This window comes from Rutidosis leptorrhynchoides, chromosome 1 (genome assembly GCF_046630445.1).
Source record: "Rutidosis leptorrhynchoides isolate AG116_Rl617_1_P2 chromosome 1, CSIRO_AGI_Rlap_v1, whole genome shotgun sequence".
NCBI classification, from domain to species: domain Eukaryota; kingdom Viridiplantae; phylum Streptophyta; class Magnoliopsida; order Asterales; family Asteraceae; genus Rutidosis; species Rutidosis leptorrhynchoides.
Window position 1 is genome coordinate 387,089,787 of NC_092333.1, and position 15,534 is coordinate 387,105,320.

Consider the following 15,534-nt stretch of genomic DNA (forward strand, 5'->3'; position numbering starts at 1 on the left):
AAAATGGGGTATACCCCCTCCCTTGTATTCGGACGAATGGGAGGTATAGTGGGCCTTTAGTGGGCCATTTTCATGTTGTGATAAATATCTTGTGGCCCGAATGCCCGAACGAAACCCGAAACGCGAAAACGCGACTACGCGATTGATTTTTCGGAGAGATAACAAATACGCGACGAATAAAATATATAAACGCTATATATAACCATATGACATTAAAATATCATACTTAAAATAATTTGGATTTAAATATTCCAAAAGTTTGACCGTTGGTTTGAAAACCGAAAAGATTCGCCGGATAGAAATCCACGACACGTAGAAACGTACTATTTAAAATATGAATACAAATATTCATTTAACACATAACAATTAATATATTATTACTAAAATAATAATATAGGTCATAGTAATGACGTGGCATGAATAACAATTAACGGACTTTAAATAATAAACGGTAAAAGATAACGAAAAAAGTAGGGTCGTGACAGATCGCAAAGGAGAGACTTCTAATCCAATTAGCAGTACCTTAGAATATCTAAGATTGCACATCTATTAATGTTAAGGCATAGCGTAGTACTAAGTGGTGGAATATTGCTTTAGTTAGACTAACTAGGATTAAGAAAAGCTGAGACTTTCCTTTAGAGATATAGCACTTTGTTCATGTACAGAGGTACAATCCATAAGATCGTTTACACCCTCTAAGGTTAATGTAGGAATATCCGTCTTAGCCAGAATCTTCAAAGCCTAAATTCTTAGTGACAAATCAGTTAGGTTCAAAACGACACCGCAAAAATAAAACCGTCCATTTTGGCCATATGAAGTGTGTGTTGAAATGGATGACAAAGACCCTTTAAATAATCTTGAATTTTTCCCGCAAACGGCTGGCAGGCCTTTTGGCTAGCCGTTTGGCAAGCCATTTGCAGGGACCATTTATCTTGGTCACCCGTTTTGCTGAGCCCGTTTACCTTGGGCATGTGGCAGGCCGTTTGGCGAGCCGTTTGGCTTACTGATTCGCTGGATCGTAACTTGATTTCTTGTCTTTCACCATTTTAGCTCTAGAATCTTCATTTTAGCTCCGATTGTCTTGATTTTTTTGCACCGTCTTCGTAATCACTTGTTCTTCAATTTTAACCGATGAAGCGGATATTTTGGCGATAAAGTTTGGAATTTTATTGTTTTTGGGCCTTAATCCCGAGGTGAAAACGTGACTTTTTAGCCGATATCAAGGGCTTACTTCGGGGATTGGATACTTTTGTCTTCATGACGTACGTGGAAGTGATGACCTTCACAATCTGTTGGCAGAGCTGAACTATTTCGTAATAAAAAATAAGAAGACTGATGATTGGATATGGACAACAGACATAAATAGTAACTTCTCTCCTAGGAAACTTAAAATAAAAATTGTTGACATTATCATTCTTAAGAAACCCCCTAACATAGAACTCTTGTGGAAAAAAGTGGGCATCTTTGTGTTGAGAGCAAAGAAAAAAAAGCATTTGGTTATAGTTGAGCTGATAAACATGACATTAACCTTCATTAAACTAAATTCCCCTTATGTGATGATAGTGTTGAAACGCTTGATCACACTTGTTAGAATACAAAACCAAAAATGGGTATTTCCTGTTTGGGTAAAAGTTGACTTAGATCAGAAGGGTTGACCTTCATCACTTTCAGTTTTAGCAAAGTCACAAGGCAACATAAATAGGACATAACAGCTACATCAATAACAGCTCTTTCATTATTTGTATTAAGGGGTTCTAAAAGTATATTTGGATCCAAACCTCTTTTAGAAGTAACTGTTAGAATTTATGTTTATAAGAATACACTTGTAATTCAATTGAAATCATTTTCAAGTTAATGAAAAACAATCACTGATCAATTATTTACAACAAATTCAGCTTTCAATTCTAATTTTAACATGGTATCATAGCGTACGATATCGATCCTTTGATCAAGATACTCATTTTTATGTCTCAATCATCTACCAAGAACATAGCTACCATGTTTAAGATTGACGGTAGCCCAAAAAACCAAGCTGCCATGTCAATCTTAAATGGCAGCTCAACATATAATGAAAGGAGTTACCAGGATATTCTATATCAACCATCAACCATTGCCGGAACAGAAACCGTGATCATAAACCACCATAGACCACCACAACCGCTAAGTTGTGTGTACTGTGGTATGTTACATCCTACAATAATCCAATGTTTTAAGCTAATCGGGTATCTCAAATGGTGAAACAAATAGAAACATGGTAGAATGATAACAACAGTAGCAGAAGCTATCAGCGACCACCACAAGGTCACCTACAATGGCAGCTCTGGATCCAGCAATCGATCTACTCAAAAAGCAACAAGAGGTATTTAAAACTTTAATTTACCTCAGAAATCGACTAAATGGGTGAAGGTTAAACCTTCAAACCCTAATAAATTGCAACAATCGATCAAAGTAATTAGGGTAAACCCTAATCACTGTAAATTGACCGAAGTTAAACTGACGAATCATAATAGATTCAAGTGTTTACAAGAACTGGTGAGAGAATAGTGAATAAACCCTAATCGGACAAGTGAAATCAAAGGGGTTGGGATGAATTGTGAAGATAAACACTCAACCCCAAAAGACCTGTCAAAAGTCGTTTCCAGAAAAAGTGAGTCAAAATTTGTTGTGTTAATAAATAAAGAAAACAAAAAGGGTGTGATACGTGATCTATCATATAAAGAAACTAAAAGGTGTTTTGAAAATAATTCAGGCCAAAAATCCATTTATCAAAGCTCCCCTATTCAGGCCCAGAAGCCCAATTTGCTTAATAAAAATGGGCTTATTAATGATAGTAAGACCAATCGAGACAGGCTTGGTTGTCTTATTTATGCGCAGACATGAAAGTATGTTTTTAAACTAGCCCAAAACACTATGAATTTTAAACGTTTAATCAATAACTCATGCTTTACCGGAAAAGCTAATCTTTTTTCAAATAACGAAAAAGGTAATGAATGAATTTTTGATTGTGGTGCCACCCACACCATGAGTTTTGAAATATCCGATTTTTATGCCCAATCAAAACCTCGGTTTAGTAAAATTCAAACGGCCAATGGAGGTGTTGTACAAGTAGAAGGGGGTGAAAAAATGGAAATTACTCCGACTATGAAATCTAACTGTTTATATATTCCAACCCTGTCTCATAAACTATTATCCGTTCGTCACGTTACAAAATAATTAAATTGTTTTGTGTTATTACATCCCACTTTTTGTATCCTTCAAGATATCAAAATTGGGGTGATTATTGGGCGTGGTACCGAACGGGGTAGGTTGTACTATGTGAACGAAGTAAATCAACAAAGTACCGTGATGCTTGCTCACGAAACACCTACGAGGGAAGTTTGATTATGGCATAGGAGGTTGGGTCACCCATATGCCGGATACTTAAATGCTTTATTTCCAAGTCTTTTTCCATCCAACATTACTTTAAATTGTAAAACTTTCATTTGGTTTAAAGCCACTGAAGTACTTTTAAACCTAGTAATACAAGGAAAGATGTAAGTTTTGCTTTAATCCATTTGGATGTATGGGGTCCTGCACCGGTTATTGGGGGTAAAAACTTCCGATATTTTGTCCTATTTATTGATGACCATTCAAACATGACTTGGATTTACTTTTTGACTCACAAATCTGAAGTGTTTGAAAAGTTTTCCCATTTTTATAAAATGATACAAATCCAATTTAACAAAAATATAAAAAATTTGAGATGCCATAATGGGGGTGAATTTGTTAATACTTCAATGAAACAATTTTGCGAAGAAAAAGAGATTATTCACCAAACATCTTGCGCTCACACTCCCGAACAAAATGGAGTAGCCGAACGAAAAAATCACCTACTCTTAGAAATGACAGGAGCTTTATTAATTGAATCTAAAGTTCCGAAGAGTTTTTGGCCCAAAGCTCTTGCTTCTGCTACATATCTTATCAACCGTTTACCTACTAAAGTATTGGGCACAAAAACCCCTAAAGATACCCTTTCCCATTTCCATACCCTCGCGATTTCATTTAGCATTGAACCTCGAATATTTGGGTGCTCGGTCTTTGTCCATATTCTAAAACATGAGCGTACCAAACTTGATCCTTGTGCGGAATAATGTGTCATGGTTGGCTATGGAATAAACCAAAAAGGATATCGGTGCTATAGTCCCAAAAGACGTCATGTTTTTACTACAATGAACTGTGACTTTGTCAAAATCGAATATTTTTATGATATCCAACTCACGAGTGAGGGGGAGAAAGAGGATAATGACACTCTCAGTTGGATAAACTGGATACCTAAACCCGGTAAAATTCAAACACCAACACTAAATCTCGATTCTGAATCATCAAATCCTGATCCCGAATCACCAAACCCTGATCCCGAATCACCAAATCCTGATCCCAAATCACCAAATCCTGGTCCCGAATCACCTAACATTGAACCGAATGAAATCTCCTCAAGTAATGAAGTTCAGGAGGAACAAAACGGTCAAACTCACGATATACCACTTGACAACAATTCCACTTCTGCTGAAACTACAGAAAGATATGTTCTACCACAAAGAGACAACATAGGAGTACCACAAAAAAGATACTCTCCAGAAAAAGAAGCTCAAAGATCAAGATACCCAATTGCTAATATTGCACACGGGAACCTATCAAGTGAAGCACATAAATTCAATTCTGCTTTATATTCTAAAGAAATTTCAGCTACAGTTGATCAAACAATGAAATCTGACAAATGGAGAAAGGCTATGGAAGAAGAGATAGAAGCACTTAAGAAAAAGGACACATGGAAAAAATGTGTTATTCCTCAAGAAAAGAAACCTGTAGGATGCCGATGGGTGTTTGCAATTAAACAAAAACCAGATGGCACCATTGAAAGATATAAAGCACGTCTTATTGCCAAAGGATATACTCAAACCTATGTGATAGATTATTTCGAGACCTTTTCTCTGGTTGCAAAGATTGATACTATCAGATTTCTCTTCTCTGTCGCTGCAAATGAAGACTAGCCACTTCACCAATCTGATGTGAAAAATGCTTTTCTTCATGGTGAATTAAAAGAAGAAGTTTATATGGATGCTCCACCAGAATTTGCGGGAAACTTCAATGATAGGGAAGTTTGTCGACTTAAAAAATCTTTCTAAATCCTAAAACAATCTCCACGGGCTTGGTTTGGCAGATTTACTTTATTTATAAAAAAATATAATTTCAAACAAAACAACTCGGATCATACTCTCTTTTTTAAGCAAAAAGGAAATTTTATTACATGCTTAATCATTTATGCTGATGATATGATAATAACAGGAAATGATAAAGAGAAAATTCCTAACTTAAAAATGAACTTATTTAAAGAATTTGAAATGAAAGACTTGGGCAGACTTAAATATTTTTTGGAGATTGAGGTATTACGATCCCAACAGAGAATATTTATCTGTCAAAAGAAGTATATTCTTAATTTTCTTGCAGAGACATGTATGATTGATTGCAAACCAGCTGATACTCCAATGATTCCAAACCAAAAGCTATATATGGAAGATGAAGCTGATCTTGCTGATAAAGGGCAATACCAAATGATGGTGGGAAAACTCATCTATCTTGCTTACACTCGACCAGATATAGCACATGCAGTTGGAGTTGTGATTCAATTCATGCATCAACCACAGGTTCACCATATCGAAGCTGTAATGAGAATCATCAGATATTTGAAGAAAACAGCGGATCATGGAGTTGTTTTTAAAAGACACAGACACCTAAAGACTCAAATATATACATATGCAAGCTGGGATGGAGAAAAAGGGGATAGAAAATCTACATCCGAATTCTTCACACTTGTCAGGGGTAATTTAATTGCATGGAGAAGTAAGAAACAAAAGGTTGTCTCACTTTCAAGTGCCGAATCAGAATTTAGAGGAACATCCAAAGGAGTAGTCGAGGCCTTATAAATCAAGAAGCTACTAACGGAGATTGGTTTTCCACCACAAGAAGCTATTCAAATCCTATGCGACAATGAAGCAGCAATCGCTATTTCAGAAAACCCCGTTCAACATGACCGAACTACACATGTTGAAATCGATAGACATTTTATCACAGAAAAGTTAGATGGCGAAATTATTTCTCTTCCGTTAATCAGATCAGAAGATGAGCTAGCCGATATTCTCACCAAGTCAGTCAATGGAAGACTTTTCAGTGAAGTTATTTACAAGTTGAATATTGGAAACCCCACTATTCAACTTTAAGGGGGAGTGTTAGAATACAGAACCAAAAATGGGTATTTCCTGTTTGGGTAAAAGTTGACTTGGATCAGAAGGGTTGACCTTCATCAATTCCAGTTTTAGCAAAGTCACAAGCCAACATAAACAGGACACAACGGCTACATCAATAACAGCTCTTTCCTTATTTGTATAGAGGGGTTCCAAAAGTATATTTGGATCCAAACCTCTTTTAGAAGAAACTGTTAGAATTTGTGTTTATAAGAACACACTTGTAATTCAATTGAAATCAATTTCAAGTTAATGAAAAACAATCATTGATCAATTATTTACAACAAATTCAGCTTTCAATTCTAATTTTAACAACACTCTTATATGTTGAGTGGTGAATGAGTTTGAAACAAATCGATGTGTTGCTGTGGTTAAATTCTCGTGACAGGGAAAGATGGCTCGCGCCTGCAAGCTTCACTTCGCGACTGGCACTACAACAAATGAGCCCTTTCCAGACGACATTTTGCGACGACATGTCGTCTAGAAAGCCCTATCCCGACGACATGTCGTCGCTTATGTGTCGTCCCTAAAGCCTCATCGCGAAAAGGTTTTCCCGACGCCCGTTTGCATCTATCCCGATGACGGTGGGACCCACTTTAACTGACACAGTCAAAGATCAAGTGGCTCCTTTCGCGACGACTTTTTGCGACGACATGTCGTCAGACATGAAAAAGTCAATTGTTGACTGATTTTGACATTTTTGGTCAAATTCACCTTTCGCGACGACCCTTTTGAGACGACATGTCGTCTGGAAAGCCTGTATTAATTTTTTTTACAGCACCTTCAAAACAGCTATTGTCCAGCCGAATTGGTTACCCAAAATACAATTTCTTCATTGATGTTCAAAACAAAAAACAAACCATAATATAATAAATATAAATAAATGTAAATGATAAACATTTAAAATAACATCATAAATATTAACATCATTCAAAAGATTACAAATCGTTCAAAATTCAAATATAATCCTAAACAATAACATTTGGTATAATCCTAAACAATAACATTTATTGTAGCTAATAAGTTGCATCTTTATATCATTCTATTTCTAGAGTACAAACTAACAAGCCGCATCTTTATTAACTATTAGTGTAACTAATAACCAGCTTAGTCAAACTATTGTATACACATCATTATTGTAACTGCATCTCCCTGCAACAAATGTATAAACATTAAAAAGGGTCAAAACAAAGCATATATATGAACTCGAAAACATAATAATTAACAATCAAACAAAACAATAGTAGTCATTATCAAAGCTGAAATTTTTACAATTGAACCAAGCATAGTAGGCGTGAATTATAACACATCACCATTTATAACAGTCGAAAGCCTAGCACTTCAAGATATAGTTGAATTAAAGGTGGAATTATACCTGTTCACCTAATAAATAGCTTTCAATAAAATCAACTAATTGCACATCACCGTTCTTGTTGGATACCTGCTCCCATCAAATATCAAATTTCACATCACTTAGCACAAACTCACATAAGAGATACACTAATATACAACTGTTGGTGCCATTATTTACGATTTGTTAATTTAAATTATCAAATGCACAATACTTACCTCTTTTCTATTTTCTGCTCGTTGACTAGTCTTAAAACTGAAACCATTGGCGTTTTGAATATCAAGTCCCTTGCTTGAAATCTTACTCTGTTTTGGCCTGGATAAAAAATATAAAAGAAGTTAAAAGCACACATGAGTTCAATAAATTATATAACCGAATTTTGATAATGTTACCAACCTGTTAATACTCGAATGTACTCCAGGAAGAGGGTTCTTGGACAAAGGAATCCGAGCTTTGACGGTTTTTTCAGATCGTAAATCCTTAACGGTGCTGAAAACAGAAATCACACATAACGTAAAATATTTAGCAACATGCGATAGGTCTACAAACCTACTTGTAGAGGTTACACAATATAAATAAACACCTTTTCCTCATTTGGATATCTTTTTTTTCCCTGTGTAGCCGCATTGTCCTAATTAAGAAGATGTTCATTAACTATGTGGGATAGTTTTAACATAATAGCATAAAATGTTCATCTACTAAAAATGATCCATATTTAGAAGAAATCAGTTATGGATAAAAATGACCCAAACCCGTTTTGACCCGACCCGATTGCCAGGCGTAGAAACAATTAACCAAAGTCAGATAGATGTAGCTTGGGAGAAATCAATTTGCAGGTATTATTTCAATTCACAGAGGTGAGAAATTACTTGATGTTAGCAGAAGCTTTACGAATTGCTAACATGATGATAATTACTTAATTGAATGTTCATATGACAACTACCAATATTTTAACAAATACTAACTAATAATCTTTTAACAAATTAACTAACGATCTTTTAACAAATTAACTAAACATAAACCCTAACTTCATAAATCTAACAATTAAACACCAACCCTAACTTTAATCTTTGATAAATTAACTAAATAAAAACCTAGCATCATAAATAAATCTAACAATTAAACACAAACCTTAACTTTAATCTTTACTAAATTACCTAAATACAAACCCTAACTTCATAAATCATCACAAAATCGCAAGAAACGAGTTAAAGCATACGGATTAAAACCTTAAATAAAAAAAAAAAAAATCAGATTGAGCAACAATATCTCGAAAATAAAAAAGGAAAAGAAAAGAAAGAGATAGATAAATCATACCATGGAGCGGGTTTTAGGAGAAATTGGTGGGGAAAGCTAAAACAATGAAGAAACCGTCGGTGTGCTTGAGACGAATTTTGTGGGTTTTAGTTTCTAAAAAGTGAAGTAGCAGAAGGCAGGGAAGGGGATTTGATTCCAGTACTTTTCCCGACGACCCTTTCCCGACGACACGTCGTCTGGATCGGAAATTTAATGAATTGAATTTCGTTGACCGGGCATCTGGAGGGAAACGAAAATTAACTGGAGGGAAACGAAAATTTATTGTACCTTCTATCCAGACGACATGTCGTCGGGATAGGTCGGTCAACAAAAAAATACGAAAAGTCTGACAAAGAAGTGAATTTTTTGTCGTTTTGCGGTATTAATCCCGACGACACATGTCGTCGGGAAAAGTGTCGTCGGGAATGTTCACTTTTCTTGTAGTGTGGGATAAAGAGTGTTGCGACTGCGAAATGGTGACAAAAGGAACAACTCATTCTGAGCTTTAATTCACGAGCGGAAGGGCACAATCACGACCGCGACCGCGACCGCGAGGCTGTCTGACGAGTTGGAACATGATTTGGACTCCTCATTCGCATACGAATCATCTTTCTTTTTGCTTTATAAATAGACTCATTGTAACCGATGCATGTATGAAATAATTTCATCAATAATATACTCTTTAGTTGGTCCGTAGATTAAAATAATTCTCTTAGTAACAGAATTGGAGTCAGTTAATCTGGCACGATCAACAAATTGTGGATGATAGCATTGCATAGAAACTTTGTCTTACCGTAAAAATCTAATATTATAGTTCGTGTGGTAATGTGGCATCTAATAGTTTTTATGTGTCCTGCCCACTGTTTCTGGGACAACCTTGGCCATTTCATTGTATAAATTGATTAGTGTTAATGGTTGGTAAAATTGTCTTGCTTAAAAAAAACGAATACAATAGAACTCGGAGAACTCACTTTTGCTTGTGTGAGTTTGAGTATGTGATTCAAGTCCGAGTCTATGATGTGAGTTTATGGTGTTTTCGATAGTAATTTTGTGAATTATTTTCCCTAATTGGTTCTCTCTAATCAAGATATATTTTGGTTATATTTCTTTGCACATAAGTCTAATGAAATACAGACAAAAAGGGTATAGTTTTTGTGAAGACTTTGTTGCTACAAATTTGGATTTTGGGTGTCACTTGGCGATTGCTTTTTGTACCATAAAGTTAAACTTGACATATATGCTTAAACGACACCATGTGTTTGATTTTTAATCTCTTTTTCACATTCAAGAAACACTATAAACCATTTTAAATTCTTTGTGGCCAATCAGTAAGCATGTTACCTGCCTCCTTTACGTACAATACGTCACATTCATACCATACAAATGTAAAACCAATATATTATATACGGTATCAAAGTATGTGGTTTTATATATTTATTCGGTGATGATATTTCTACATGAGTTTTTGATAAATCCCCTAAATTAGTGCATCTCTTAATTATACAGTACAAACTGTAATGCACAAATATGAGTGGATTTATCGAAAATTCATGTGAAAATATCACCGCCCATATTTATTTGTTGATGGACACATTGTCTATTGTATGCATACCCACTAGTCCCCAGTAATTTATAAAATCATGATAATTATTACCCGTCTCGTATTCTCATACTGATAGTCCATTATCACATTTTAATAGTTCACTTTCATAAATAAATATGAAAAACAAAGTGAAGTTTCTTAATACTTTTAACTTTTGCATATTATAGATAAAAAGACAGAGAAAAAACAAAGGATGGAACTGTAAAGTATAAAAAAAAGACATTGTAATTATTGGATTTTTTAAACTTTGTATTTTTTGTAATTGATATGAGAAGAAGAGTAGCATTACTACTTTTATATACTTTCCGAATAGTGTGCTGCTTTCTAAACTTAAGAACATAAGGCTATATTATGTGGGGTTGTTTCCTTTTATGTTATACGGAGTACTAGTTTATAGAGTTAGATGATGTGATAAATTAAATAAACCAAATAAAAGGATTTGTACATTCAAGTTATGTTATTGTATAATCGTACCGTGAGCTTAAAATGTTGTATATTGTAGTGTAGGAATCAGTTTCGTTGTCTATCTCGTATTCATGTTGAGCACATTCTTATTTTAAAATTTTAGTTAAAATGCGAAACCTAATTCAATGAAAAACCAACAAAAATTATGTAAATTGACATCAATGTTATGATAATTAAAATAATATGCATATATGGATAGTCAAATTTGTACAAACTTTTAGTCAATTTTGTACCACTTGCATAGTATTTTTTTAGTAGTATAAATACACCATGATGGTATTCTTGTAAACTTGCACCATTTCATAGAATTATATGAAATACACACTTATTCTCTCTACTAATATTTCATAAACAAATATAATTGTATTTGGTAGTTATAAGTTCTAAATTATAACACGTTATCAGCACGAAATGCTCCGTATAATCAACGTTTATCTAAGCAAGCACAAGTCACTAATCAAGGTAATAATAATAAAAAAAAATTCTTTAACGATATCTTCTATTATTTATTAGTAAGGTAAATATTATTATCATCATAACTAACATTTATATTTATGTTATTTAAGTTATATATGGTCGGTTATACCGCATGAATTATATTTCTGTAATCTAACTTTTATTAACTTCACTAACATTTATATTTATGTTATTTAAGTTATATATGGTCGGTTATACCGCCTGAATTATATTTCTGTAATCTTACTCTTATTAACTTCACTAACATTTATATTTATGTTATCTAACATTTATGATTACTTATGCAATTAATCATTACTTATTTCATGCATACTAATGTTTATTCTTAAATTTATTATTTATGCATAATATGTTTATTCTCTTAATCTTCGTATTTATACTAAACGTATTTATACTAAATGTATTTTTTAGTAATCATATTTATACTAATAAAATTCTTTTATTAAAATTATTATTAATATAACGAGTACATACCAGTCGTTAACGTCAACCGACAACGTTACAACGACTATATTTTTCAAATATAAAATAAACATCTCCTTTTTCACATTTTCACAAATCAATCTTCATTTTCTCAGATTACCACTCTCAAAAAGTTTTTGTAAAGATAATTCACACAAGGATGATTTTTCCTATTGTATTGGTCATATTAACTATCATCATTGTTGCTAATATACCACCGGGTGAACCTATATTCTATCCTGCCCTTGTGGTTTTATTATTTGTAATAATACCATTATTCTGATGTGTACTACTTATGAATTTAAAATGATTCTAATTTCATGTTGTTAGAAATTGATTATGATTATAATTTATGTTGTTCATCTTTCTGAAAATAAAAAATGTCAAACTTATCAAAGCTTGAGTTTGATGCCCTAAACGTATCGGGAACAAACTACACATCATGGGTCATGGATGTAGAAATAAATCTTGGATCATTGGGTATTCTAGAAACTTTAAAAGAAAACAATACTTGTTCTGATCAAGATAAATTAAAATCAATTGCTTTTATTCGCAAACATATTGATATCACCTTAAAACATATGTATCTCACTATCAAAGATCCACATGTTTTATGGAAAAGTATCAAGAGTAGATTCGATAATCAAAAGAAAATATTACTTCCAGCTGCGAGGGAAGAATGGAGAAATCTAAGGTTCCAAGACTTTAAAAAGGTAAGTGAATACAGCTCGGCCATGTTCAAGATCCGTTCAAAGCTTCAATTCTGTGGTCAAGAAAAAAGTGATGCTGATATGATGGAGAAAACTTTCTCCACAATGCATTCTGCAAACATTACTATACAGGAAAATTTAAGATTGCAGAATTACAAAACTTTTTCCAAACTTCAAACTTATCTCTTAGTTGCAGAAGTGAATAAAGAATTACTGATGAAGAATCAAGAGTCTCGTCCTACGGGTGCGCTAGCATTCCCTGAAGCTAATGCTATTAACAATAATAATAATAAAAAAAGAAATGCACCTGGACGAGGACGTGGGCGAGGTCGTGGTCATATTGGCCAAAACCATCATCATGGAAATTACCATAACAATAATAAAAATTATAACTATGTTTGACATCACCCTTATGGTGGTCGTGGTGGTGGTCGTGGTCGTAATGGTTATGGTGGTCGTGGACAAAGAAATAATAATCCACAAAATTATAAATTTCAACCACCATACAATCCCACAAATCATAATGTTGAAGGAAGCTCTTCAAAGAATATTGAAGATTCTTGTTATCGATGTGGTAAAATTGGTCATTGGTCTAAAACTGTCGAACAAATCAATATTCCGTTAATCAATATCAGAAATCCCTAAAAGGAAAAGGAAAAAAGGCAAACCTTTTGGATGACCTTGATACAAAAATCACCGAGCCAACAAGTTGTAGTGACCCGAACTTTTCCATGTTTATATAAATTAATTAAGATTGATATTTACATGATTAAATGTTTCCAACATGTTAAGCAATCAAACTTGTTAAGACTTGATTAATTGAAATATGTTTCATATAGACAATTGACCACCCAAGTTGACCGGTGATTCACGAACGTTAAAACTTATAAAAACTATACGATGACATATATATGGTTATATATATAGTTAACATGTTTTTATTATAAGTATGTATCTCATTAGGTATTTTAACAATGAGTTATATACATAAAAATGAGACTATTAATTTAAGAAACTCGAAAACGATATATATAACGATTATCGTTATAACAACGTCTTACTAGGTACATATGAATCATATTAAGATATTGATACACTTGGTTAATTATGTTAAATGATAAGTAAATATATTATTAAGTGTATTAACAATGAAATACATATGTAAAAATAAGACTACTAACTTAATGATTTCGAAACGAGACATATATGTAACGATTATCGTTGTAACGACATTTAACTGTATATACATCATACTAAGATATATTATATATCATAATATCATGATAATATAATAATTTAACATCTCATTTGTTATAATAAACAATGGGTTAACAACATTCAACAAGATCGTTAATCTAAAGGTTTCAAAACAACATTTACATGTAACGACTAACGATGACTTAACGACTCAGTTAAAATGTATATACATGTAGTGTTTTAATATGTATTTATACACTTTTGAAAGACTTCAAGACACTTATCAAAATACTTCTACTTAACAAAAATGCTTACAATTACATCCTCGTTCAGTTTCATCAACAATTCTACTCGTATGCACCCGTATTCGTACTCGTACAATACACAGCTTTTAGATGTATGTACTATTGGTATATACACTCCAATGATCAGCTCTTAGCAGCCCATGTGAGTCACCTAACACATGTGGGAACCATCATTTGGCAACTAGCATGAAATATCTCATAAAATTACAAAAATATGAGTAATCATTCATGACTTATTTACATGAAAACAAAATTACATATCCTTTATATCTAATCCATACACCAACGACCAAAAACACCTACAAACACTTTCATTCTTCAATTTTCTTCATCTAATTGATCTCTCTCAAGTTCTATCTTCAAGTTCTAAGTGTTCTTCATAAATTTCAAAAGTTCTAGTTTCATAAAATCAAGAATACTTTCAAGTTTGCTAGCTCACTTCCAATCTTGTAAGGTGATCATCCAACCTCAAGAAATCTTTGTTTCTTACAGTAGGTTATCATTCTAATACAAGGTAATAATCATATTCAAACTTTGGTTCAATTTCTATAACTATAACAATCTTATTTCAAGTGATGATCTTACTTGAACTTGTTTTCGTGTCATGATTCTGCTTCAAGAACTTTGAGCCATCCAAGGATCCATTGAAGCTAGATCCATTTTTCTCTTTTCCAGTAGGTTTATCCAAGGAAATTAAGGTAGTAATGATGTTCATAACATCATTCGATTCATACATATAAAGCTATCTTATTCGAATGTTTAAACTTGTAATCACTAGAACATAGTTTAGTTAATTCTAAACTTGTTCGCAAACAAAAGTTAATCCTTCTAACTTGACTTTTAAAATCAACTAAACACATGTTCTATATCTATATGATATGCTAACTTAATGATTTAAAACCTGGAAACACGAAAAACACCGTAAAACCGGATTTACGCCGTCGTAGTAACACCGCGGGCTGTTTTGGGTTAGTTAATTAAAAACTATGATAAACTTTGATTTAAAAGTTGTTATTCTGAGAAAATGATTTTTATTATGAACATGAAACTATATCCAAAAATTATGGTTAAACTCAAAGTGGAAGTATGTTTTCTAAAATGGTCATCTAGACGTCGTTCTTTCGACTGAAATGACTACCTTTACAAAAACGACTTGTAACTTATTTTTCCGACTATAAACCTATACTTTTTCTGTTTAGATTCATAAAATAGAGTTCAATATGAAACCATAGCAATTTGATTCACTCAAAACGGATTTAAAATGAAGAAGTTATGGGTAAAACAAGATTGGATAATTTTTCTCATTTTAGCTACGTGAAAATTGGTAACAAATCTATTCCAACCATAACTTAATCAACTTGTATTATATATTATGTAATCTTGAGAT